This window comes from Thamnophis sirtalis, unplaced genomic scaffold (genome assembly GCF_051295495.1).
Source record: "Thamnophis sirtalis isolate CommonGarterSnake01/CBP01778 unplaced genomic scaffold, rThaSir2_p1.2 scaffold_8, whole genome shotgun sequence".
Classification (NCBI taxonomy): domain Eukaryota; kingdom Metazoa; phylum Chordata; class Lepidosauria; order Squamata; family Natricidae; genus Thamnophis; species Thamnophis sirtalis.
Genome location: NW_028261388.1, coordinates 52,321,518 through 52,348,705, shown reverse-complemented (window position 1 = coordinate 52,348,705; position 27,188 = coordinate 52,321,518). Strand labels below are relative to the sequence as shown.

Genomic DNA, 27,188 nt, shown 5'->3' with positions numbered 1-27,188 from the left:
GCGGGTGACAGCCACTCCACCAGTAGCGTGGCCACGACAGCTGTGTGGGGAATGCAAGCTTCTATTGAGGAAATCTGTAAAGCAGCAACATGGTCCTCTTCATCCCCATTCATAAGACACTACAAACTGGATACCTTCGCTTCAGCTGAAACGGCCTTTGGCAGATGGGTACTTCAGAAAGTCCTTACAGACTGAGGGACCCAGGACCAGAATGCTACCCAACCTTTGGGCAGCTGGCTCTAGTATGTCCCATTCCTTGGATTCTCTGCTAAGCACACTGGAGAAAGGTAAATTTCTTAAAATATCTCAAACTCAAAAGGTTTCAATCTTGAATTGTTAGGCCAAATGATGCCAAGGCCAAATGATGCCAAGGCCAAATAATAATTGATTCAAAAAAAGATCAAGCAAAGATTAAAGGAATATACTAAAACACCCTACAGCAGAGATATTCAACATTCAAAATAACCTAGAACAGTGTTTCATAAAGTATAGAACATAGAATATCAAAGTTGAAAGGAACCTTGGAAGTCTTCTAGTTCAATCCCCAGCTCAAGCAGGAGACCCTATACTATTTCAGACAAATGGTTGTCCAGCCTCTTTTTGAAAGCCTCCAGTGATGGAGCACCCACAACTGAAGGCAAGCTATTCCATTGGTTGATAGCTCTCACTGTGAGGAACTTTCTCCTTAGTTCCAGATTGCTTCTCTCCTTGGTTAGTTTCCATCCATTGTTTCCAGTCTTGCCTTTGGGTGCTTTGAAAAATAGTTTGATCTACTCATCTTTGTAGGAGCCGCTCAAATATTGGAACAGTGCTATTTTTCCTCCTAATCCTTTTTTCATTAGACTAGACATACCCAATTCCTGTAACTGTTCTCCATATGTGTTAACCTCCAGCTCCCTAATCGTTCTTGTTGCTCTTTTCAGCACTCTTTCCAGAGTTTCAACATCTTTTTAGATTGTGGTGATCAAAATTGGATGCAGTACTCTAAGTATGGCCTTACTAAGGCTTTATAAAGCAGTACTAATACTTCATGTGATCTTGAGTCTATCCCTCTATTAATGCAACCTAGGATTGCATGGCTTTTTTGACTGCTGCTGCACATTGTTGGTTCATATTTAAATGATTGTCCACTAGGACTCCAAAATCCTGCTCAGAGTTACTGGCATTAAGTCAAGTTTCAACTGGTCTGCACCTATAGTTTTTCTTGCCTAAGTGTAAAACCTTATTTTATCTATGTTGAATTTCATTTTGTTAGATAGGGCCCAGTGTTCAAGTCTGTCAAGATCTTTTTGGATCATGAGCTTGTCTTCTGGGATGTTGGCTATTCCCGCCAGCTTAGTGTTATCCATAAATATGATGAGCTTCTCTTCTATTTATAGATCGTTTATGAAGATATTGAAAAGAACTGGGCCTAAAATGGAACATTGGGGAACCCCACTGCTTACCGCTTACTTACCCACTTCTCATGTGGATGTAGTTCTTTGAGGACTACTGTATTTTTTGGCACATAAGATATACTTTTCCCCCCTAAAGAGGGTGAAAATTTGGGTGCGTCTTATACACCAAATGTAGCCCCACCCACCTGCTGGCCCCCACCCGCTGGCCTCTTCCTCCCAGCAATTTGCCCCCTTGCAGCAAATAGCCAGCTTCAGTTTCAGCACAGCGTGATTAGCACAAGCAGCTGAATGTCAGCTGTTTCAGGCTGCAGGAATTGCCATTGCCTATTACCACCTCCGTGCATCCCATTTTCCACCCATTCCGATCCTCGCTGCCAGGAATGGGTGGAAAATGGGCACTGGCTTACCTGAGAGGCCCTTTCTCAAGACAGGTGGAGTCAGCATCCATTCATGGGTAATACCCGTACACTAACTAATACAACTGAGCCTCATATCTTTAAGGCACGCTTTCCCCTGCAGCTATACCCAACTTTTTGACGAAGATGAATACGATACCAGACTGACATGTGAAACTAAAGCTTATGAGACAACTTCTACCCCTGACACCAGACCAGACAAAAAACAAACCTCGGGGCAGGGCTGGGTGCTGTCTCCACCTGTTCTGAGAAAGGGCGTCTCAGGTAAGCCAACGTCCATTCTCCATGGTTGGTGGAGTCAGCATCCATGCATGGGACATACCAAAGCTGTCCCTCAATTACGGTTGGGAAGATAACTGGGCCGGATGAATTCGACTCTCCGCTACCCGTTGTAACACCCGACTTCCAAAAGTCGCCTTGGTCGATGCATACTGGTCAATTTTGTAATGCCAAATAAAGGGTGAAGTCCATGTAGCAGCTCTGCACAACTCCTCCAGGGGAGCCTGGGGAGCCCAGACCACTGAAGTCTCTGTGCAGTGATCTGAGCCGGCGGAATCTGTCATTTTCAGATCACTGCCCATTCCACATAAGCTTTTGTGATACATGCCTTGATCCAGCACTTCAGCATTGATGATGATGCTTTGTGTCCCAACGACTCTTGATGGAATGTGGTAAATAACGCTTCCTTAGCCGAAAAGGTGTGGTTCTGCAGGTGTAGATGCATAAAGCTCTACACACATCAAGAGTGTGCCACTTATGTTCCCTAGGGTGAGACGGGTCAGGACAGAAATTGGGCAGCATGAGTCCTGAGATCGGAGGAAAATGGAGTTCACTTTAAGTATGAACGACGGGTCAAGCCTCAGGATGACTTGATCTGGGTGAAAAATATGAAAGTCCTGTCTGATGGACAGGGCAGCCAGCTCTACCCTCCTGGCCGAAGTGATGGCTATCAGGAAGACCACCTTAAATGACAGGTAACAGAGTGACGTCTGTCTCAGAGGCTTGAAGGGAGGATCAGTGAGCACTTGGAGCACGATGGAGAGATCCCAGGTAGGGGAACGATGCACTACAGGTGGCCTCAGGTTGGTGGCTCCCCTTAGAAACCTCTTAATTAGCAGTTAGGCTTATATACCGCTTCATAGGGCTTTCAGCCCTCTCTAAGCGGTTTACAGAGTCAGCATATTGCCCCCAACAACAATCTGGGTCCTCATTTTACCCACCTCGGAAGGATGGAAGGCTGAGTCAACCCTGAGCCGGTGAGATTTGAACCGCAGAACTGCAGCTAACAGTCAGCTGAAGTACTGCACTCTAACCACTGCGCCACCTCGGCTCTAATTGAGGGGGTCCTGGGCCAACGACATAGGGGGCCCACAATGTAAGACTGAGGAGAGGGCCACCATCTGTCTCCTGAGTGTGTTAGGTGCCAACCTGTAGAAAAAGACCATTGGCTTACCTGAAGGGTCCTTCTCTGTGCACCACAGGAGAGTCCAAGCAATGGGTTAATTCAGTCTGCTTGCCCTGCTTGCCCTGGACTGAAAAGTCTTTTCCCTGGCGTGGCTACATTCTCCAGAAAAAATAGAAAAGTCTGGACCGTGAAGATGGAACAAGATGAGTCCAATATTCAATCCAGTTGACACGGAGATCGCTGCCGCCACAGCATTTAGGGACAGGCCCTGGACAGGTTGGACTCTCCCACGGTGCACAGAGAAGGACCCTTCAGGTAAGCCAATGGTCTTTCTCCTGTGCACCACTTGGAGAGTCCAAGCAATGGGACATACCCAAGTTACTGTCCATCTGGGCGGGAAGTAGAGTCTTGGGATTCGGTTGCAGGAACAACCGCCTGGAGCACCCTCCTGCCGAAAGATGCCTCAGCCGAGGCAAACATGTCCAGTCTATAATTTCTGATGAAAGGCGACAGTGAAGACCACGTTGTCGCCCTGCAAATCTCTTCAATTGATGCTTGGGTGGCCAAGGCTACCGAGGTAGCCGCGCTCCTTCTAGAGTGGGCGGAATGTGATGCGGAACCGCCCTAGACTGACTTTCATAGGCAGAAGCGATGCACGCCCTCAACCATCTGCCACTAGTGGATGAACTGACCTTCTTGCCTAAGGAGCCGGGCTGGAAGGAAACGAACAAGGCGTCGGACTTACGGAAGTCCGAAGTCCGATGAAAATAGACTTTCAGGGCCCGCCTAGCGTCCAATTTATGCCAGGAGTGCTCCCATGGGTGAGATGGACGTGGGCAAAAATTCAGCAAAATGATTTCTTGCGCCCTGGTGTTGACCTTCGGGATGAAAGAAGGATCAAGCTGTAAAACGACCCTATCAGGATGAATGATACACAGGTCCTGACGGACTGACAGGGCCGCCAATTCGGATATACGGCGGGCAGACGTAATGGTAATCAGGAATGCTGTCTTCAATGTAAGGTGTCTGAGAGAGGATAAACGCAGCGGCTCAAAGGGTGGAGAGGTGAGCACTTGCAACACCACGGACAGCTGCCAGGTAGAATACCGGTGCACGGTGGGAGGTCGAAGGTTGGAGGCACCCTTGAGGAAGCAGCGTACCCTGGGGACCTCACACTACCTCCTCTGACAACCCCTCTTTCCTTAACAGGTCCCCCTCAAGTGCCAGGCGGCCAACTGGAACCACTGGGGTTCCGGATGGACAACGTCCCCCCCCCAGGCTGAGGGAGACCTGATCCGGAGGGATCTGCCACAGAGGGGATACCGACAAGTTGACCAGGTCGGCGAACCACGATCTCCGGGGCCAGTGGGGAGCCACGAAGATCACCTCCGCCGCCTCCACTATGATCTTGGAAAGGATTTGTGGTAAGAGAGGAAGAGAGGGGAAGGTGTATAGGAGGCCCTGGGGCCAGTTGCATTGCAGGGTGTCCATTCCTTCTGCCCCTGGAGACGGGAACCAGAAGAATCTCTTGAGTTGAGCGTTCTCCCTGGTGGCGAAGAGGTCTATCAACGGCGGGCCGAACCTGCAAGACAGGTGGTGGAACAGTGCAGGACCAAGTCGCCACTCAGCAGGGTCTATGGTGGTCCTGCTGAACTAGTCCGCTTGGGTGTTGTCCACTCCCAAGATGAGGTCGGAACGGATGGACTCCAGGTGCCATTCCACCCAACGGCCCAGGGCCTCCACCATCAGTTGCTTGGATCTGGTGCCACCTTGGCAGTTGATGTGCGCCTTAGTGGCCACATTGTCCGTCATCAGGAGGACGTGACAATTGTGAACTGATAGGTGGAAGTGACAAAGAGCAAATCTCGCCGCCCTCAGCTCCAGAAAATTGATGCTGCAGCGAGACTCTGTTGTGGACCACTTGCCCTGGACCATGAGGTGACCCATATGTGCTCCCCAGCCGGAGAGACTGGCATCTCTGGTGAGAACTACCCAGTTGGGCTCTTCGAAGAGGTGACCTTTGAGGACTGCTGACGATGCCCACCATCGGAGGGACTTCTTCACCGCCGGAGGCACGTGAACCAACATGGTCGAGTTGCTTCTGTTGGCTCTCTGGTGGGGCAGGAGAAGCCACTGCAGAGCCCTGGATTGGAGTCGGGCCCAGGAAACAATTGACAGGCATGAAATCATTTTCCCCAGCAATTGTGACAGGAGAACCACTGGAACCTGCTTTGCACGCATCACCTTGTGTGTCATGGACCTTAGAGCCTCTACCATGTCCTGGGATAGGAACACCCTGCATGACATGGTATTTATCACCGCCCCCAGGTGATTGATTCTGGTGGAAGGGGTAAGGTAAGTACTTTCCAAATTGAGGGAAAATCCGTGATTTCTGAGGGGCCTCATGGTGATGTGGAGGTACTTCCCAGCCTGCTGCCTGGACAAATGACTGAATGATGATGTCGACTAGGTAGCATTGCAGCCGTATGGGCCTGCACCTGAGGTGGGCCGCTACCACCGCCAGAACCTTTGTGAAGGTTCTGGGTGCCGACGACAGGCCGAATGGAAGGGCTCTGTATTGGAAGTGTCGGCTGGCATAGAAGAAGCGCAGGAATCTCCTGTGCTGAGGACGGATGGGAATATGTAGATGTTTCTTTTAAGTTGATAGAAGTCAGGAGGTCTCCCTGGCGGATCCCCGCCAGGATGGACTGAAAGGACTGCATCTTGAACCTCCAGTAGGCTATGTGCCAGTTGAGGTTCTTGAGGTCCAAGATGGCCCTCCACCCCTAGTTCTTGAGCATAGGAAGAGGATGGAGTAATAGCCCCTCCCCTCCTGACCGGGGGGGCACCTGCTCTATCGTGTTTATCTCCAGGTGAAGGACTTCCTGGTTCATCCGCTCCCTCTTTAAAGGGTAGGAGGGGGTGGGGCATCTGATGAAGTTCCTGGGAGGAGGAGACAGGAACTCCAGGGAGTGCCCCTCCCTGATCGTCTGAAGGACCCAGGCGTTTTCCGCCGCCTGAGCCCAATGGGAGGCGAACAGCTGGAGTCGACCCCCAATGGGAGACAAAATTGGGCAGTCACTTGGACTTGCGGAAAGACCTGCTGGAAGCTCCACCTCGGTTGAACTTACGGAACCCGTATTGCTGCCTCCCCCTGTCCCGAAAGGAGGATCTGTCCTGTGCCCTATCCCCCGACTGGCCTGAGGGTCTGTTGGGAGAATTGAAGGAAGAGGATGTGGAGGGCTCAGAGGGACGAAAAGACTGCCTTCTAGAGTAAGACGCGGATTTACGGTGGCGTTTAGGGAGGCGTCCACAGCATACTGGGCAGCCGCAACCATGTTAGCCACGTCCTGGTGAAGGCGAACGTCTGCTGCTGGGAGTTTGTTCTGGAGCTCTCGCAGCCAAATCACTACAGCCGTATTAAAAAAGGAGGTGGAAGAAGACACCTTAATGGCCCAAGCCGCTGCAAGATGGGTCTTGTGGCAGGCCTTCTCCTGACTCCAGAGGTGCCCTCAAGGGGATCTTCCAGTAGGGGGGAAGACTGTTCCATCCCTGCTTCCATGATCACTGAACCAGCCCGCACCTGGGTTTGAGGCTAGCCAAAGGAGGTGGGGGTAGGCTGTGTTAGACACTCCTGGGTCTGGTCTTGCTGGGTCCTGCTAGGGAAGGTTGGTATTCCCGAACTTCCGGTTGGGGCGTTGGGCTGTTTTTCACCCTCCCCAGACTCTGGAGGCTTTCCTAAAGCCTGGGGAGGGCAAAAAAAAAATGGCCCAAGGGGCAAACAGGAAGTTTGTTTCCAAACTTCCGGTTGGGCCATTGGGTCATTTTTCGCCCTCCCCGGGCCTCCATAGCCTGGGGAAGGTAAAAAGTAACGTTGATCCTACCTGACACGGTTTTTCTCAATATATTGCAGGAGGGCCAAGGAACGGGATTATCATGTCCTAATTGGTCCAGAGGCTGCGTCATAATTTTAGCCATGCCTCTGACTCCTTCCTTGGCTCCAGTTTCAACGAGGTTGTAGTGTCATAGAGCGATATGTAAATGGAAAAGACAACCAGGCCACCCTCTAAATGAGCTAATTACAGATCAATTGACTAGGGAGGAGCCTGGACCCTCCTGCATTATACCGAGAAACGTGTCAGGTAGGGCCAACACTATTCTCCGGTTTATATTGCAGGAGAGTCCAGGAATGAGACGTACCAAAGCTATCATACTAAGGGAGGGAAACTGATCGGTCCAGAGTTCCCGATGTAATTAGAACTTGTTGAAGCACTCTTCATCTGAAGGATGCTTCTGCAGACGCATCCAACCTGTAATGCTTTATAAAGGACAAGGGCAAAGCCCAAGTGGCCACCCTGCAGATATCCTCAATAGGGGCTTGGGTATCCCACGCTACTGAGGTAGCAGCGCTCCTAGTGGAGTGTGCCATGATGCCACTTGGTATGGTAACCCTCAAGCCTCATAGCCACTAATGAAGCCCGCAGCCAGTGCTCTATGGTGGAAGGGGTAACCCTAGATCCCAAGGTAGCTGCCAGGAAGAAAACAAAAAGAGCCTCCGTTCTGATAGAGGCTGTGCATTTCAGATAGATCCTGAGGGCCCTCCTATGTCCAGCCTATGCCACAGTCGTTCCTTATCATGGAAAAGATCAGGACAGAAATTAGAAAGGATGACCTCTTGAGCCCCGTGGAAGGGAGTGTTGACTTTCGGGATGAAGATAGGGTCAAATTGGAGGATCACCCTATTTTGGTGAAAGACACAAAGGTCTGCCCTGGTAAATAGGACACCTAGTTCAGAAATGTGTCTAGCCAATGTTATGGCTATCAGGAATATAACTTTGGCATTAGGAACTACAGGCTAACCATCCTTAGGAGTTCGAAAGGCTCCCTAGTTAGAGCCTGAAGAATCATGGGTAGATCTCTGGTGGGAAACCTATGAATGGGGCCGGAGACTGGCCGCTCCCTTGATGAATCTTTTGATGACTGGGTGCTGAGCCAGAAACTGGCATCCCTCCCTCGCAAGTATAGTGGACAGAACCGCCCCCTGCCTGCGGATAGTATTGTGGGAGACACCCCTATCCAAGCCATTTTTTGCCCTCCCTAGGCTTCAGGAAAGCATCCGGAGCCTGGGGAGGGTGAAACACTCCCCCCGAGTTGTGGGGGTCATGCACAAGCACGGGGGGGGGGGGGTCGTGTGCGCATGCGCAGGTGGATGGACATTTGTGCATGTACACTAGTGCACACGCACACAATTTTTACAAACCTTTAGAAAAAGGTTAGCCATCACTGGCCTAGGAAGTATTTCTTTACTTTTAACAATCTTTTAGTACTAGAAAGTGAAATTAAATCAGCACTGTCATTACCAAATAAGGAAGACTACAGGAATTGATGGAATACCTACTGAAATAGGGCAAGCAACAAAATAAATAAATAAAAGTTTTAACTATGCTATGCCAGCAATCTGGAAAATGATACCATGGTCAGCAGATTGGAAGAGGTCAATCTTCATTCCAACACCAAAAAAATGGAAGACTTAACTGAAGTCTTCAGTTCAAATTACTGTTCAATATTCAAATGTTCAAATTATCAGACAATATTCTTAATTTCACATGCTAACAAAACAATGCTTAGGATCATCAAACCAGATTAGAGCCATACATGGGGAAAAAGATGCCAAATGCTCAAGCCGGCTTTAGAAAATACAAGACATTATTGCTGATGCACACTGGATAATTGAGAAAGGCAAAGAATACCAAAAAGAAATCAGTATGTGCTTCATAGAGTACAGAAATGCCTTCAATTGTGTCAATCACATCAAGCTATAGAATCTGCTCAGAAAGTGGGAATTCCAGAAGTTTACATTGTCCTCATGAGAAACTTATACACAGGTCAGGAAGGCAAGTACAGAGACAACATGGCGCAGCAGACTGGCTCCAAAGAAATGAGACAAAGCTGCATACTCTCTCATTTATTCATCCTATATGCAGATGAAAGATTGGAAAAAGATGTTTTAAAACTGGAGGAAGAAACATGAATAACCTGTACTATGTTGATGACACTTTCCTGATAGCTGAAAATGCAAAGGATCTACAAGCTCTAGTAATAAAAGGCCGAATTTTAAAAAATGAGACTAAAACAAGACTAAACTGACCACAGGTAGAATGATCAGCCTTATAATTGACAATGAAGATATGTAAAGTGGTGGATATCTTCTGCCTGTTTGGATCAACCCTCAACAATCAAGGAAGTAGTAGTCAAGAAATACATTACAAATTAGAACTTGGTAGACCAGCCACATAAACCCTGGAAAAGATATTCTAACCTATGATTAGATCATATAGATCATGGAATTTCCCGTGAAATCCTATGGAAGTGAAAGTTGAAGGATAGAAAAAATGGCAGTTGGTCTTACCTGAACTGCTATTTTTGGGGCTGGGACAGGAGGCACCAGTGGATGGTATTGACACGCCCATTTGGTCACGAGATTGGGATGAAGCTGAAGACATGCCTCTGTGCTCCACCCTTTCTTGTCCACTTCATCGAAGTGAGCTCCTGTCAGACCTGAAAACCAGGCACAAAGGAGAACTCCTACAACCCCAGCTATCATACTACCTAGGGCGGGAACTGGAGCCTTCTGTCCCAGCCCCGAAAATAGCAGTTCAGGTAAGACCAACTGCCATTTTCCGGAGCGAGGGACAGGAGGCTCCAGTGGATGGGACCTACCAAAGTTAAGTCCCATGGGCGGGGAACTCATGCTGTGCAATAACCTGCTGTAGCACCCTGCGCCCAAACGCTGCATCAGCCGATGCTATGGCGTCCAACCTGTAATGTTGGATAGACGGTGATGGGGATGCCTATGTAGCCGCTCTGCAAATGTCCTCTATGGGAGCCTGTGAGGCCCAAGCCGCCAAGGTGGCAGCGCTCCTCGTCAAGTATGCCGTGATGCCGGCCAGCACCAGCAACCTCTGGGATTCATGCTAGGGATATGGCTAAGCAGATCCACCAGCTAATGGTGGAAGGCATTACCCTCCTACCCAGAGACGACGGTTGGAAAGATAGGAAGAGTGCCTCTGACCTCCGGAAGGAGGCTGTCCGCTTTAGGTAAAAATGCAGGGCCCGTCTGACATCCAACCAGTGCCACTGCTGTTCCCGTTCCCTAACCAGATTAGGGCAGAAATCGGGGAGAACAAGCTCCTGGGAACGGTGGAATATGGAATTCACCTTAGGAAGGAAGGCTGGGTCCAACCTCAACACGACCCTGTTGTTGTGGAACATGCACAAGTCCTCCCTAGAGGAGAGTGCTCCTAGCTCTGACACCCTTCTAGCAGACACCACCTTAAGGGTTAGGTTTCAGGCTAACCGTTCTCAACGGCTCAAAGGGCTCCTCCATGAGAGCCCGTAGCATGGTGGGAAGATTCCACATGGGGAATCTATGCAACACTGGGGGGTGCAGATTCGAGACACCCCCCCCCCGAAGGAACCTCTTCACAACAGGAAGTTGGGTGAGAGGAACCAGACCCTCGCCCAGGAGGATCATGGCAAGGATAGCTAGTTGCCTGCGCACAGTCCTCCGGGCGAGACCCTTGTCTAGGCCGTCTTGATGAATTCCAGGACCCACGGTACAGAGGCCCTGGTGGGCCCAATCTGTTTTGCCTGGCACCAGGAAATGAAAGCCACCCATGTAGAGTCATAGATCCTTGAGGTGGCATTTCTGTGAGGCCTCTATGGTTCTAATCACCTGCAGAGAAAATTGAGCTCCCTTTAGGCACTCCTGCTATATCTCCACACGGCCAGCTGCAGCCAGTGTGGTTCCGGGTGCATCAGCCTCCCTTGGTGCAGCTCTATTTCCCCCTCCGGTATCCACCATTGAGGCTGGACTGACAGGATCTTGAGGTCTGCGAACCAGGGTCTCTTCGGCCAGTGAGGAGCCACAAGGATCAGCTCTGCCTGCTCCCTAACTAGTTCTAAACTACCCCGGGAAGGAGAGGGAGGGGAGGAAAAGCGTACAGAAGTCCCCTTGGCCATCTTGCGCAAAGGGCGTCGACTCCTTCCATTCCCCGAGCTGGGAACCGAGAGAAGAACCGCGGAAGCTGGGTGTTGGCTGGAATGGTGAAGAGGTCCACTACTGGCAGTCCGAACTTCTGGCAGATGCTTTGGAACAGCTCCTGGGACAGGGTCCACTCTCTGTTGTTCACCGTCTCTCAACTGAGCCAGTCGGCCTGATGGTTGTCGATCCCCGTGATGTGCTCCGCCCGGATCGACCACAGATGTCTCTCTGCCCAGCAACATCACTTCGGAGTGCAGTACCCTGGAACGCATGCCGCCCTGCCGATTGATGTGGGCCTTGGCCACCACGTTGTCAGTGAATATCAGGACGTGATGACCCTTGACAGTGGTCCAGAAATATCGAAGCGCCAGATGGATCGCCCGGAGCTCCAGCCAATTGATGTTGTGCCGGAGCTCCTGCCAGGACCACTGGCCCTGAACCAACTGGGACCCCAGGGTCGCCCTCGAGCGAACAGGCTGGCATCCGTGGTGAGAACCAGGCGGTCCTGGTCCCTGAACTTGCACCCCTTGAGCAAGGCTGGGGACAGCCACCAGAGAGAAATCCATACCTGAGAGGTGGCCTCGACCTTGGCCGGTGAGCTGCTGATGTTGGCTCTCTGGAATGGTAGGAGTCGCCACTGCAGAGTCTTGGCGTGCAACCATGTCCACGGTACTACCTCGATGCAGGATATGAGTTTCCCCAACAAGCTGGATAGAAATGCTATGGGAACATAACGGTCCCTATGGACCTGCTTAATCATCTTAACCAAGCTGGCCCTGCGGTCTGGGGAAAGAAAAACCTTTCCTGCACGGGAGTCTATGACCGCCCCTAAATGGAGAATTCTAGTTGACGGGCTGAGGGAACTCTTTTTGAAGGTGACGGAGAACCCCAGCCCCTGAAGGGTGTCAATGCCCTGCCAGAGGTCTGCCCTCGTCTGACCCGGGGATGCCCGGACGACGTCATCCAGGTAGCAATGTAGCCTAATGGGAAAGCCCCTTAAGTAGGCTGCCATCACCGCCAGTACCTTGGTTAATGACCTAGGTGCAGAGGATAACCCAAAGGGAAGGGCCCTGCATTGGAAGTGGCAGCCCAGGTAGGAGAACCGCAGGTACTGCCTGTGTCGTGGGAGGATGGGAATATGGAGATAAGCCTTTGTGAGATCTATAGAAGCCATGTAATCCCCCTCCGGTATGCCTGCTAGAATGGATTTAAGCAAGGCCATCTTGAACCTGCGGTACATAAGATGTTGGTTCAAGAGCTTGAAGTTGAGAATAGCTCTCCAACCCTCCCGAAGCTTTCTGCACAAGGAACAGATTTGAGTAGAACCCCTGGCCCACCTGGTCCGAGGGGACCGGTTCTACCACGGCGATGTCAAGCAGATGCTTAATGGCCTGATACATCCGCCTGCGTTTGTCTAGATTTTGCGCCGGGGGAAATGTGCGAAAGTGGTTGGGAGGGATGGAGAGGAACTCTAGCCAAAGCCCGTGTGAGACAGTGATGATTACCCAGGCATCAGAGGAAATTCTCACCCAGGCCTCGGAGAAGAGAGCGAGGCGACCGCCAATGGGTGGGGTCGGGTTCGACCTATTTGCTCCGGAGGTAGAGGCGCCCACCTCCCCCTCAAAAGGGCCGCTTACTCTTGAGGCTGGAAGCGGGATCTGTCCCTACTGAAGTTGTGGTCAGATGTCCTCTCTGACCTGGGAAAAGAGTACCTGTTCTGCTGAGCCTCCTGTTCCGGGGTCCTGTACGAGGGCTTGCAGTAAAACAGCGTTGACCTTTGTTCCGCCTTCTTCGCTTAGGTGGGTAAGACTTTTTTCTTGTTTGTGTCCTCCACGAGGAACGGTTCCAGGTCTGCCCCGAAGAGGGAGCCCCCTGTGTAGTCAGCCGATGCCAGCTGCCATTTGGACTTGCTGTCCGCCTACCACCCCGAGCCAGAGGAGTCGACAGGTCACAGATGACGTCAAAGCCCTGGAAGCAAACTTCATTGCGTTTAGTGTGGGATCAGCCGAAAACTGCGCCATTGCCACTAACTTGTTCAAATCCTGATGCAGTTGCACATCCTCTGAAGGAATGTGTTCCTGGATCTTCTCCATCCACAGGATCGCCGTGCGATTGAAGAATGAAGCCAATGATGTTGCCTTGATGGCCCAGGCCGCTGACTGGAATGTTTTCCTCAGGGTCATCTCCGCCTTCCTGTCATCTGCTTTAAGGTTGTCTGCGACGTCCTTGCCCACCAGGGATGCAGGCAACGCCAGGGCCACCACAGGTGGCTCCACGGTGGTAACTGTAATGCTTGGGAAAAATCTGGCTCAATGTTATAAAAATGTCTGTCATTACTGCCAGGGTTTGGGAAGGCGGTGGGCTTTTCCCATTGCTTCTTGACTACTTCCAGGAAGAGGTGAAGGGCAGGAATCTCTTCCTTCACCACCTTGGGTTCAGAAAAGACAGGACCCCAGGGCTTTTTGCTGCAGGCCCATCCGAGGAGCCTTCCTCAGCCCCCTCTCTAGCTCCATCTATCCCCCCCTCCTCTCCTACCTGTGCAGTAGCACGCGCTTTGCGTAGAAGAGACCGGAATAAATTTGGGGGGAATAGTCCAGTAAAGGCCAGAGTTTCCAGCTTGTCATCCTCCTCATCCTCAGACACGTCAGGATCTCTCTGAGGTCTGTCCCGTTACTGAACCTTCACTAATGAGGGAAGGAGAGGTAGGGTGGCTCACGGGATTGGATGGAGGCCGAGCCTGGGATGAGCTGGCCCTAGGATTCCCACCTTGATCTGGTGCTAAGGACTGAGCAGTCTGCTGCTGCAATCCATGTGCAATTCCAGAAGCAATTGCTCTTTCAATGAGATTTTGCCGCCCCCTTGGCAGATCATCTACATCTAGAGAATCCCAGCCGGAATTCTCTGGTTCCTGAGCTACCCCAGCTTGGGGAGCTAAACTGGACTTGGGCAAGGCCTGATCCTCTCTAGGATACATTTGGGCACAGGAATCTTCCAAGTCCAAATCCTGGTCCTCCAGGGAAAGGGTAGGGGAAGGAGACCTTTCCCCAAAAAATCTCTGTGAGGAATCCGGAGGGAGTCCAGGCTGGAACTCGCCCCTAAATGGGGATCTGGAACGGAGGGGGGGACGAGGCACTAAGCCTACCTTGCAAGGCCCTCAGTTTTTCAGCCATGCAAAAGGTCTTTCAGAGAGCCTTGTGCCTCTTCAGTTCGTCCCTCTGGGTGGCATGAGACGGGCGGGGGTTTGCAGCCTTAAGGGCCCTAGCAGAAACAGTGGGTCGCTGCCTGGTTGAAGGTCCCTCCCCAGGGGAGCATGGGGGAGAAAGAGACCCCCCTGCCTCCTCTGCCATCTTGGCCATGTGGGGGAATAAGGAAAATAAAGAAAAAAACTACTTACCCTCCTTGCGCAGCCTCCTGGCTCTCCTTCACTTCCGCTGCAACAGTTAAGGAGAAAACAAACTGGATGAATGCTCTTTTCTCCCCTTCTGGGCATCCCCTGCCTTAGCACCGAAAATGGTGTTTATGGGGGCTGCTGCCGAGGCTTGCCTCAGCTCGGGTTGCTTCGCATGATCTCCTCCGCTCTGCGGCGTGCTCATAGTTCAAAACAAAAAACAAAAAACTTCATGTTCTTCCCAGCGCTCCGTGCTCTCTGCAGCTCGAATCCAGCCACCGAAGCCATTTCCAGTACATTGGTGAGATGGGGGGGTGCCCTCTGGGCTGGGAATCGCTAGCCTCTACCCTCCCAATCACATAAAACCCCCAGGGATCGGCGCCACGTGCTTGACAAAGGCAGAAATGGCTGCCACAACCTCAGCACTTTCTCCAATCCCAAGGATACAAAGTAACATTCCCTGGTGGCTAGAAAGGAAAACCACCTTACAGGCTAGAGCAGAGTGTTAGCTATGGTGGCTGCAGAGGCAAGGAGGTTCCAGTAGAGATAGAAATCGCAGGAGAAGTTAAAAATATGTTTTTTCTTTTAGCCGGACTGAGATGAAGTAAAGAAAGGATGGAGCACAGAGGCGTGTCTTCAGCTTCATCCCAGTCTCGTGGCCAAATGGGCGTGTCAATACCATCCACTGGAGCCTCCTGTCCCTTGCTCCAGAAAATATTGATGTTTTTGAACTTTGGTGTTAGAAGAGACTCCTGAGATTATTATACCCAAAAAACAAACCAATGGGTCACTGAACAAATCAATCCTTAGTTCCCATTTGAGTCACAAATGACACATTATGCTATTTTTCATACATATTATGCAAAGCCTAGTTCTGTGAAAAAGGCTCTAATGCTAGGAAAGATAGAAGAAAAAAGACAATTAGTAGCAAGGTGGATGGACTCATTTACAGTGTGATGACTGGCACTTTTGAAAGACCAGATTAGGGACAGACTGTTAGAATACATAGGTGGTCACTAAGAATTAGAAACTTGATGACACATAATCAAATTTTATTTCTTCTTCAGTTAGCATACATTAACACATTAATTTCGTTTCTAAACACATAGAATATTTCAAACTGCAACCCAAATATACCTATTACATAGTATTGTTATCCCAGACCAAATGTTTACTTATTCCAGTGTCTCTTTTCTATAGATGCAATAGCTCTGCTAAAATTGATAATCTGTAGTGTTTTTCTTTTGAAAACTAAGATCAGTTAACTGTCTTTAGTAGAACTGCAGATCAATCTATTTTCTATGACTATGTCTAACAGGATGTATGAAACACAAGTATTGGAATCTGAAACACTCTCATCACACTTATTTGGATGAATTATTTTGTATCTCTGAATTTAATCAATTTTAAAAATATCAACTGCTATCATGATCATCACTTTTTCTTGTCATGTAGCCCAAAAATTTTTATGTGCATAACTTCATGTGAGAGAAATTCAATGATACATTACTCAGAATTTAATTAGATTCAGTTTCATAAGGTTTTAAGTAAGCATTTTTGGCTATCAGTTCATGTCAAGTTAACATATTTAGAATTGATAGTTAATATCAATATAATGATTTGATTGCTTATTTAGTGTCATATGACTATCAGTAAGTGTTGTATCTTATGATTCTTGATGAATGTATTTTTATGTACACTGAGAGCTATGCACGAAAACAAATTCCTTATGTGTCCAATCACACTTGGCCAATAAAGAATTCTATTCTTATTCTATTCTAATATACCAAACTATAGTGGTTCTAAATTTATTTTGCAACAGAGAATTTTGGAGCGTCTAATAAATTACTAAACTCGTACAGGTAAGAGTACTCCATGAATTATAATGAAAACTGGGACTAGAACTACTATCAGTAACTGACACAGTTGTAAAGTGTGATATCACATGACCAGGTTGCTTAGCAATAGCAATCCTAGCAGTCATGGATGCCCATTTCTGGATGAGAACCACACAGGTCAATAAATGGGGATCTGACATGACCATGACTACCAACATCCTGGCAGTCTTCCCACTGACTTGCTTCTGGGAATTCAGTAGAGAACATCACAAAACATGATCATGTGATGCATGAACATTGTGACAGTGTGAACTACAAAGACTAGCTTTAAACCGTCACTAAACAAATGGTCATAACCCGAGGACTACCTGTACATTTTAATTCAGAAACAGATTTTTGTAATGAAAATTTTGAATAGAATATGTTAAAGAATTATCAAGTTACGAAGAAAAACTTGAATTAGTGATTAACATTGATAAACCTTAATTAGTTTTACAAGCACTTTTCCTCGCAACAGATACTTCAAAAAGAATGCAGTGTTGACTCCATATTTTTTTGCACAATTCATTTTGAACAGGATGATTATTCTTACTTCAGTTGATCACTAGCCACTTAATGTTACAAGTAACAATGGAAAGTTGAATCCTATAGTATTAAGTCAATTGAATTTTTTTTTCCTATCCATGTTTTTTTTCCTATCCATCCTATTTCATGTATTTATATTAAATATAAATGAAAAACATTCAAGCTGCAAATTTTATTATACAGGTAAATCCTCAACTTATGACAATTGAGCTCAAAATTTCTGCTGTTAACTGAGACATTTGTTAAGTGAGTTTTGCCCCATTTAACCTTTCTTGCCTCCGTTGTTAAGTGAATAACTGCAGTTGATAAGTTAGTAACACAATTGTTAAGTGAGTCTTGCTTTCCCGTTGACTTTGTCAGAGTTTGCAAAAAAGGAATCACACAACCCTGGGAAACTGCAACCATCATAAATATGAGTCAACTGCCAAGCATCTGAATTTTGATCATGTTACAAAGGCTGTAACTGTGAAAAACGGCTATAAGTTATGTTTTTCAATGCCATTTAACTTTGAATGGTCACTAAACAAACTGTTATTATGTAAAGGACTATCTGTACACTCTTGAATTAGGTTGCTCCAAAATTCATTTAGTGAAAGTTTCTTCAGTTGAGCATTAGAAATTAAGTTTGATTTTCAAATATACAGCTATTAAGCAAGCTGGTCTAACAACAATTACAAATACATTTTTCACTCAAGTACTGTTTGTCATAGGGACGCAGTAGCTCAATGGCTAAGACACTGAGTTTGTTGATCAGAAAGGCCGGCAGTTCAGCGGTTCAAATCCCTAGCACTGCACAACGGAGTGAGCTCCTGTTACTTCTTCAAGCTTCTGCCAACCTAGCAGTTTGAAAGCATGTAAAAATTCAAATAGAAAAAAATAGGAACCACCTTTGGTGGGAAGGTAACAGCGCTCCGTGCGCCTTCGGCTTTTAGTCATGCCAGCCACATGACCACGGAGACGTCTTTGGACAGCGCTGGCTCTTCAGCTTTGAAATGGAGATGAGCACTGCCCCCTAGAGTCATGAACAACTAGCACATATGTGCAAGGGGAACCTTTACCTTTATCTTACTCTTTGTCCATGGGAAATATCCTAAAAAGAGCAAAGCAGAAATCATGCAGATTCTCTAAAACAGCACTGCTAATACAATCAGTCCTTGTTTAGCAACTTCTTCAGTAGCAATCATTCACAAATAAGACAGTAATAAATGTTTTAAAAAGTCATTTTCAAACCAATGCATGTACTTTTGATCAAATGTATGTACCAGATCCTTATTGCACACTGGAAAGTGAGAGTATTACTGATGCTGCTTCACAAGAGAAGTTTGTAAATGAGATGGCAGCAACCAGTCTTCTTTGCAACATCTCTCTCTCTCTCTCTCTCTCTCTCTCTCTCTCTCTCTCTCTCTCTGTGTGTGTGTGTGTGTGTGTGTGTGTGTGTGTGTGTGTGTCTACTCAGTAACCATTTTTTTCTTGAGCAAACTGTCTTTGCCAAGAGAAGACCATAACCTCAACTTTTAGAACCGTTGGACTGGACCAGATCACACAAAGAACATTAATAATGGGCACCAATAATCACATTGTGTCTCTATGGTGGGACAGGAAATTCTAGAACAGATTCTTGACACAGTTGCCAAGAAGCCACATAACCAATGATTTTTTTTTCATACAATCATTATTCAATTCTTGTGGAACTCTATTCTGAACAAAGTTTGGGAAACACTGTTCAACTGAGTTCTTTATAGAGACTCCAAATAAAATCTCTATGATAAAAGCTACAGATTTGATTATAAGAAAAAGTATTTAGAGCTGAGGTATTAAATATCTGTCAAAGGAAAACTTACACTTTCTATTTTTTATGATTTATTCAAAATTTAATTGATCAAAATCATATTATAGGTTTAATTTTCTTTTCCAATCTATTCTCTTCTATTTTTAACTATTACTAATAGTATATACTAGTCATAGTAGCAGATACTATTGGAATATACTACACTTTGTTGCACCTGACCCTTGTCAGCAGTATAATGTCCTTTCAAACATAATGGTCCAAATTGCAGCTTTTCAAATGCTCAAAGCAGCTCTGCTCAAGCTCAAAAAATCTCCCCCTCAACTAGCATTATTGCAGTTGAATTTACATGAAATACAATCTTCACGAAGACTTTATTACTACAGGTAGTCTTCAACTTTCAACCACAATGAAGCAAAAACTTTCTGTTGCTAAACAAGAGTTTTACCCTATTTTATACAAACCTTGCCACAGTTGTTAGGTGAATCACTGCAGTTAAGTTAATACACAGTTAAATGAAGCTGACTTCCCTATTGACTTTGATTGTCAGAAGGTTGCAAAAGGTGATCAAGAGGACCCTGGACACTGAAACTGTCATAAATATGAATCACTTGCCAAACATCCGAATTTGATCACATGACCATGGGATGCTACAACAGTTGTAAGTATGAAAACCAGTCGCGAGTTACTTTTTCAGTGCCCTTGTAACATTGAACAGTCATTAAATGAATGTTGTACGTTGAGGACCACCTGCAGTTATAAGATAATACAGCACTTCTGAATCAAAGGTTGAAGCTAATTTAAAAGTATAGCAAGGCAGACTGATATACACCAGGGATGTGCCTCTGATGATGAAAGTCATTCCTGAGACCACAGACACACACCAGCAATAACTTTAAAAGTGAAATTGATTCTGTAGTAAACTTGATTTATTTTACAGAATCCTAACAGTAATTATTATACTCAGTTTTCAAAATTCAGAATTTAAAATATATGACTCTATCAGACAACAGGAAATATCTTGTTCAACAAACTTATTTATTTTCCAACACTACTTAAAGTATTTGTGAAAAATAATTTACCCCTTTCAGAATCAGCTTTACAAAACTAAATTTTCATATGGTTTATTTACAAACAATTACAGTAAACAACGTATTCCAAATTTTAAATATGGTTGCAACCCTATATCCACTTAATAGGAGGTAAAAAAGGAGTGTTGGATATATTCACTGTCTTGAGCTATTTGTAAAAATAATAAACACAAGATATAAACAAATAAGTACATTAAATAAATAACGACAATTCATTCTCCAGAAAAGCAACTAAGTGTATTCAACTTAGTTTACTGTTAACTAGGTTTATACAGAATTTTAAATTGTGATGCATAAATTCTGCAATCTATCCTGTTCGCTAGGTATAGCACACACTTCCACATTAAAGAAAATACTTCTAAAGTATTCTAAATAGAGAAGTATTCATGCAAAAATTAAAATAATAGAAAAATTAACTTATTTCATTGCCTCATATTTTCATATTCAATGTCAAATTAAATAAAAGAAACTTTATTTGACTATATATTTTATAAGAACCAGAAGATAAGTATTATAAATAACCAATATAAAAGCCTCAATCTACATCATACCTATTAGGCTGTCAAGCTAAGTTTTGAAAGTAATACAAGAGTAAGTAGCCATTTAATTATTATAAGTATTTTTTTTTAAATGTATTTAGATTGCAGTCTTACACTTCCCAGCATTGTCAGATTTCTCCTGTAAATTATTAAAGAAACAGGTAAAATCTCAAATAGGAAAATGTAGCTGCAAAAACTCTGCTAGATTCTCCCAATTTGGAACACTCTAACAGAAATTTTAAGATTGCCCTGCTTGGATGCAACATTACACATTTACTAGAAAATAAACATATCTGATTACAAATAAAATCACTTCTGAAAAGACAAATACAGAATTGTGCAGTTAATATTCAATATAAATCATGCATTTTTACAGGGAGAGGGAAGAGACCAGTGCATTCATCAAGACTTACTTTCAGAATAAAAATATATTAGGCTGGCCTCTGAATAACGTCTGTCACTATTCCATCTTGTATAAATTTGTAATAATTTGAATTCCTGATCTGTATGAACATATACACACATGTAGATATTATAGATACACAAACATTTTCTTTGAACATTTCCCATATAAAAATGATTTCTTATTTCATCACTCACAATTAAGAGCATTTCTAAGCAAGTGCAGGTACTACAATATAGCATCAATATCAATCTATGTTCTGCATTTAATCATATTATTCTGTACTAGGAGAGGAACTTTTAACTCTGAAGACTTAATTTACTCTTACACATATCTCCATAGTTATGTATCACATATTCCAAACATAAAGAACATTTATTATAATATTTGCATAAAGTGACAGGGCCAAAATTTAATAATATCCATTATCATTGGACTCCAGATTACACTAATGAAATAATTGAACAATGTAAGATATAGGCAACAAATCCTTTAATATGCAAGTCATTCATTATATATATAATAAATAACCAATTGGAAAGCAACTTCTAGCAAAGTTAGTTAGGAAGTCTAAAAGGAATTGAGTTATTACTTACATTTCACTGTAACATGCCTTGTTTTACATACTTCAAAACAATATTAAAGCATTTTTGTCTAATAAAATAAAACACTACTCTAAAGGAAGATAGTCTAAGTTTATATTATAAATTCAATCCTATAAATTCCTGATCTGTATGAAGAAAATGTACTTTTAAAAGTTTGATCTATTGCTAAGTAGGCACACATAAAACTATAATACACTGATTCTACATCCTAGCAGCAAACCCTTTTTCCTTCTTGCATTTCTGTAAAACAAATATGTTAAGAATTTATAATTTATAAACTTAATTCAAAACCAAGTAAGCCTAAATTGAACAAACTCATAATTTTATTAAAAATCTAATAAAGTATACTATTTTTAGAACTGCAAGATGAATCTCTAACTAGTGGGACTGATCTTGAGAATTACAATAGCTGTAATTTTCAATAGTACATGCCATTGACATAGCACTTTTAGAAGTATAATTAAGTCAACTTTAGACTTAAAATATTGAATTGCACAGAATTTTATACAAGATATTTACTGCAATAAAACCTACATTTTCCAACAATACACTTCAGAAGAACACCACTTCCTAGACTTCTTTTTAACCAGAAATACAATGCAATGTACCCATCCTAAAATTTTACTTTCAAGCTACTGTAATATAGGATATCATAAAATGATTATTGTGCTACAGTAACTTCTTTTAGCAAATTATTCAGAATGAAAACAACTACACACATACAACTGTTTGGAATTGAGATTGAATCCTTTTTACATGGCCTAATCAATTATCTACTGCTCTCCCATAGTCCTAATTAGTTATTATGAAGTTACACCAGAAGAGGTTCAATGTTTGTTCTAATCAAAGAACTGATTATTTGGAAATCAAGACATATCCTAGTCCTACGTGTACAGGATTCATATTCAGATGTTAATTTCACTTGTTCATTTCAACAAGATTTGCTTCTTGATAAGTGTATCCTTAATGAGTTCAATTTCTGCTTATGTGGAATCCAGGGATAGAATTTATATAAAACAGTTTGCGTAGTTAAACAATATATTTAGTATATGTAGTTATGCAAAACCATGGAGTATTGATTTAGAGTTTACAGAAGATAAAAGTATATTTTGTGTTTTGTGGCAAGTTAATGAAAGTATAATAAATAACCTAGTCTCCATGGAGAAATAATCTGATTTGACTGGAATGTCCAGTCTTATTACAGAATTCTGTAGAAATCAATGCTTATCTGAGTAGGTGTAGTTCAAGATAAAATGTACTTTAGAAATCAATTGAATGCATTTATTCCAGTGAAATTCTCTTTTTAGCTGATATTTGATACTAAATCTATTTTATTTTTAGTTCTTTTATATTAAAATTAAGACTCTACAATATGCATATACTGCAATGACCCTAGATGAATAAAAATAGAAGACTTGCAGTGATTATACCAGTACCTAGGAGGTTAACAGACTAGTCCCTACATTCTTATAACAGGTGCTAATTCAAACCTGCCGATTTTTCTGCCTACCTGCCCGAGAGGTTGCGGAAAGCGCAGAACTTCTTCCTCCTCCTCCTCCTCCTCCTCCTCCACCTCGGGCCAGGTAAGAGCAACGCCGAGTTACCAGAACCAATCCATTACCCAGGTGGGAAAAGGCCTCAGCGTCACCTTCACAACTTAGAACAGAACTTCCCTGCAAAGCTAACCGGGAATAAAAGGGTACAAGACACCGGTGTCTGCTTTTCCCTCCGCTAGGTCGGCCTCCTCCTCGTTTGCTTAACCACCGAAGCGGCCCAGGCTCCCTCTTCAAGATGGCAGCGGCCCCTCTCCCAATGCCATTGAGCCGGCGGCCCACTGTAGAGGCTCTACCACTTACCGTATATCGGGGCGGTGGCCGCCTCTGGTTACTGTCCGGGCTGCCGCAGTTGTCCTGTGCTGACCAAGGCCTCCCTCCTGTCTCGGGATTCAGGAGGGGAGTGAGTGGCGGCAGCGGCGGGTGGGTTCAGTTCATTACCCTCCTCAGCCAGCGGCCCAACCCAGCAGCCTCTCCGCAGTCTTTCTCACCCGGCGTGGATCACTTCACCCGACACGCTCGGGGCCCGTGCAAAAGAGAGCAGGGCCTTGGCCCCGAAGCGGAGCCAATCGCGCACCTCCCTCTCCTGGAGGAGGGCAGCCCGGCCCGGCGGGCGGATCCGCGGCGTTTCCTGGCCGGGCAGATTTTCTATCGCTCACAAAATGGCGCGCGTTCCAAACCTGCGCAGCGATCGGCAGTGGGGCACGGGCAGAGCTCGGTGGTGTCGGCTTCAGGAGCTGCTGCTTGAGCCCAGGCCAGGGAGAGCGGAGAGAGTCAGAGCGGCACGGGCGAGAGGGGAGCACGGCGCAGCGCCGAACAGAGCCCCCGGGAACTCACTCGCGCCCCCTCCCTGCCTGCTTGCTGCCAGCCAGCCAGCCGCCTGCTCTCCTCCCCCTTCTGAGCGCCGCCGCCGAGCCGGCTTCTCAGGAACTGCGCTTCGGATCACTTCAGACCGCACACGCGCTCATCCGGAGTCCTCCCGCTTCGTCTCGATGCAATTGTCCAAAGGGAAGGTGCCCCTCCGCCACCGAAATCTGAAGAAAAAAATAATCCACGTAAAGTTATAATTCGGGCGGGAAGAAAAATTATTTTTAAAAAAGCCCAACTGACAAAATGGCGACGAGAAGAGCCTGTTACTATAGCAACTGTCAATCACTCCACAAGAGTCCCGCCCATGCCAGGCGGGAATCGGTGCTGAGAAGAGAGGGGAGAAAGGCATGGCCGAAGGCGGAGCTTGGTCGCCTTGGCGACTGCTGCTTCATTCCGTTCCCAATTCTGTGATATAAATTCCGAGACGGATTTCTTTCGTGGTCATTAGCGCTTGATGGAAGAACGGGGTCGCTAGTTTCCGTCATCCAAGTGGATTTCTTTCGGAACGAACTGAATGAGGAGGAGTTAGTCTTTTCAATATTAATCTGGGAAGAATGCTCCAAGGTTAGAACTGAACCTGTTCCACGCAAGAAATAGCTGCTACCTTTTTTCGTCTGCTTTTGGATTTGTTATGGATGTATATGGAGGGAACCAGTCAAAACAGCTTCAGGCACAAATATCCGTCGTACGTGTAGATCAAGTCCGGAGCAGGAGATTGCAATCTTTTCTGTCTGTATGATTGCCATCTAAGTAAATCCAACATGCGGGATTGCGTTCCTCCCTCTGCTACCTGTACTCTGTTCGTGACGGCCAATTTCTGTTATATAAGCGCAAACGATGATCGCCTGGCCCTGGGACTCTAGGTAGTCTATATTTTTGCTGGACCCCAATATAATTTCTGTTATAAACTTCAGGCTTCTTGCAAGAGATCAACTGATAATGGTACAAAACTTGCAAATTTCTGAAAGATACATCAGTGATTACAACTGGAATTCATTCATCATTGAACTTTTTATTTTTATGTGCAAATAATGCTATAGATATTTCATATCCTTAGGGCACAGAACTTTTGTTAACAAAAGTTATTAACCACAGCCAGCATGGCCAGTGTGGTGAAAGGGTTTGAAATCCTGTAGCATCTGGAGGATCACGCTTCTAATTTCTGCTCTAATTGGCTGTCTTAATTTATGGTATTTCTATATTGCTGGCTTAACAAAAAAGTCCTTGCAGGTTACTAATATAAAACCAAAAAAACATGTCCCCAACAAAACAACTTTTGACAATTTCCCCAAAAATGTTAGGGGGAGACATCATTTGAATATTCAAGGTAAGTTCTATAATACCGAAGGTGAGCTAGAAAAATGGAACTTCAAACCCCACTCCTTATCTCACCTGTGGGGTGGAGGGAGACACTCAACATACCCTTTCAGAACAGGTGAATTAGTTCCTTCTGAAATTCGCAACCCCATAGATACTTGAACGCCAAGCCATAAAGTACTTTATAGATCAAAACCAGACTTTTATACTTGGAAACCTTACGGTGTAGTTTTCACAAAACCAGTGATATAGGGCACCCACTAATAGATGGAATATTGCATTTGCACCAGTTGTGGCTTCTTTATAGTTTTAAATTTTAAGCCCAGTCTAAAGCACATTGCAATACTCAGCTTCAGTGGTGATGAAGATATTTATCAGTGATATTTATCAATTATTATACTTCAAGAAGAGCTTCAGCTTATCTGATATATGACAAGAAGGTAGATAAGAATTTTAAAAGTCATATTTTAAGAAATGCTCTATTGCGTGTCTGAAAAAAATATCAACATAAACTAAACAATAAGATACCTATGTGGGCAAAGAGAACATAAGTATAGCACAAAAACAGGATGTAACTACATATAGACAGCTTCTTACTATGGAAAGAGGTGTATTACAGCTAAAACCCTTGAATGTACTAAAAGAGGAAAAGGTAATCCAAACATGGTTTCAGTATGGACAGTTACAGGCCAGATGGAAAAAAGATCAGAAAATTGGTATTACGCAAAATGAGGACAATCTACTAAAACAAATTAAGGATCAAAGTCAAATGCATATAAAAAGGTTATATAATGTATTAATAGAAATTGATTCTGAAACAGAATTAGTTAAAGACTATGATAAAATGGGCACAAAATTTTGAAGAACCAATAATGCTGGATACATGGGAAAAAATATGGGCAAGAAATGTAAAATTCACGCAAGCTCAAAACTTGAGAGAGAGCTTCTACAAGATGTTTTATAGATGGCACTTAGATCCTAAAAAATTGGCTTGCATGTATCCAAATTTATAACCCAAATGTTGGGTTGTGATTGTGTTGATGCTACATATTACCATATATGGTGGACTTGTAAAAAGGTTAAAGCATTCTGGATAAAAATATGGTGCATTATGCAAAATATTTTGTAAAAGAGGATAAAGTTTACCCCTCAGTTATTCCTATTAGGTATAACTACTGATTGTACTGTTATAGAGACTAACTTGATTTTGTACTTAATAACGGCAGCAAGACTGTTGGTGGCGCAATACTGGAAGAAGGAAGATTTGCCTACTATTCAAGAATGGACATTAAAAGTAACAAACTTAGCAGAGATGGCTAAAATATCAGCATATCTTAAGGATCACTCGCATGAGAAATATAAACTGGAGTGGAGAAGATGGATTGACCATATTCAAAATAAATACGGGACTAAGAAATTCCAGATAGTTTATGACTGAAAAAGCGAGGAATGATATAATCTGTTTAGAGTTAGCCTAACAAAAGAGGAGTTAAAGCACAAATGAAAGATGATACTAATTTTCTTTTAGTTTATTCTAGAATATGTTTGTTAAAGATTTGTACCCTGTATTTGCTCTGGGAAGTTGGGGAGAGGGCTCGGGGGGGGGAGGGGAGGTAAATATTTGTAAAAGCTTTTTTAAAATTTTCAATTTAAAAAAAAAGAAGAGCTTCAGCTTGTATAGTAGCTGTTAATTTAGGAGGACAGCCCATTTGTGGAGGTTCTTTTTTGAGGTGTGTTTCCCCATGCTGAATTATCATTTTGGCAGGCTACATGCTAGAAGATTTCTGAACTAACAATAGTTTGGTCTTGCTGGGATTCAACTTCAGTTTATTTATCTCCACCAAGTTCCTAAAGCTTCTAGACCAGTGATGGCGAACCTTTTTTGGCTCCCGTGTCAAAAGCGGGGGGAGTGCAGGGGGGGTCGTGCGCAGGCGTGCCATACCCATAATGC

General features: G+C 44.8%; 1 protein-coding gene across 3 annotated transcripts in view; it reads right to left on the bottom strand.

Annotated features, from left to right (window-relative positions):
- The window catches only part of DYRK1A (dual specificity tyrosine phosphorylation regulated kinase 1A), a 138,837-nt gene extending 114,752 nt beyond the window's left edge, over positions 1-24,085 (bottom strand). For 2 of the 3 annotated variants that reach the window (XM_087721656.1, XM_087721654.1), the window contains exon 1: positions 23,354-24,085. The gene's annotated coding sequence lies outside the window, so the exon portion shown is untranslated. Of the gene's footprint in view, positions 1-20,902; positions 20,993-23,353 lie in introns of all 3 variants that reach the window. The other variant, XM_087721655.1, reaches the window with a different exon arrangement.
- Between the last annotated feature and the right edge of the window lie 3,103 nt (positions 24,086-27,188).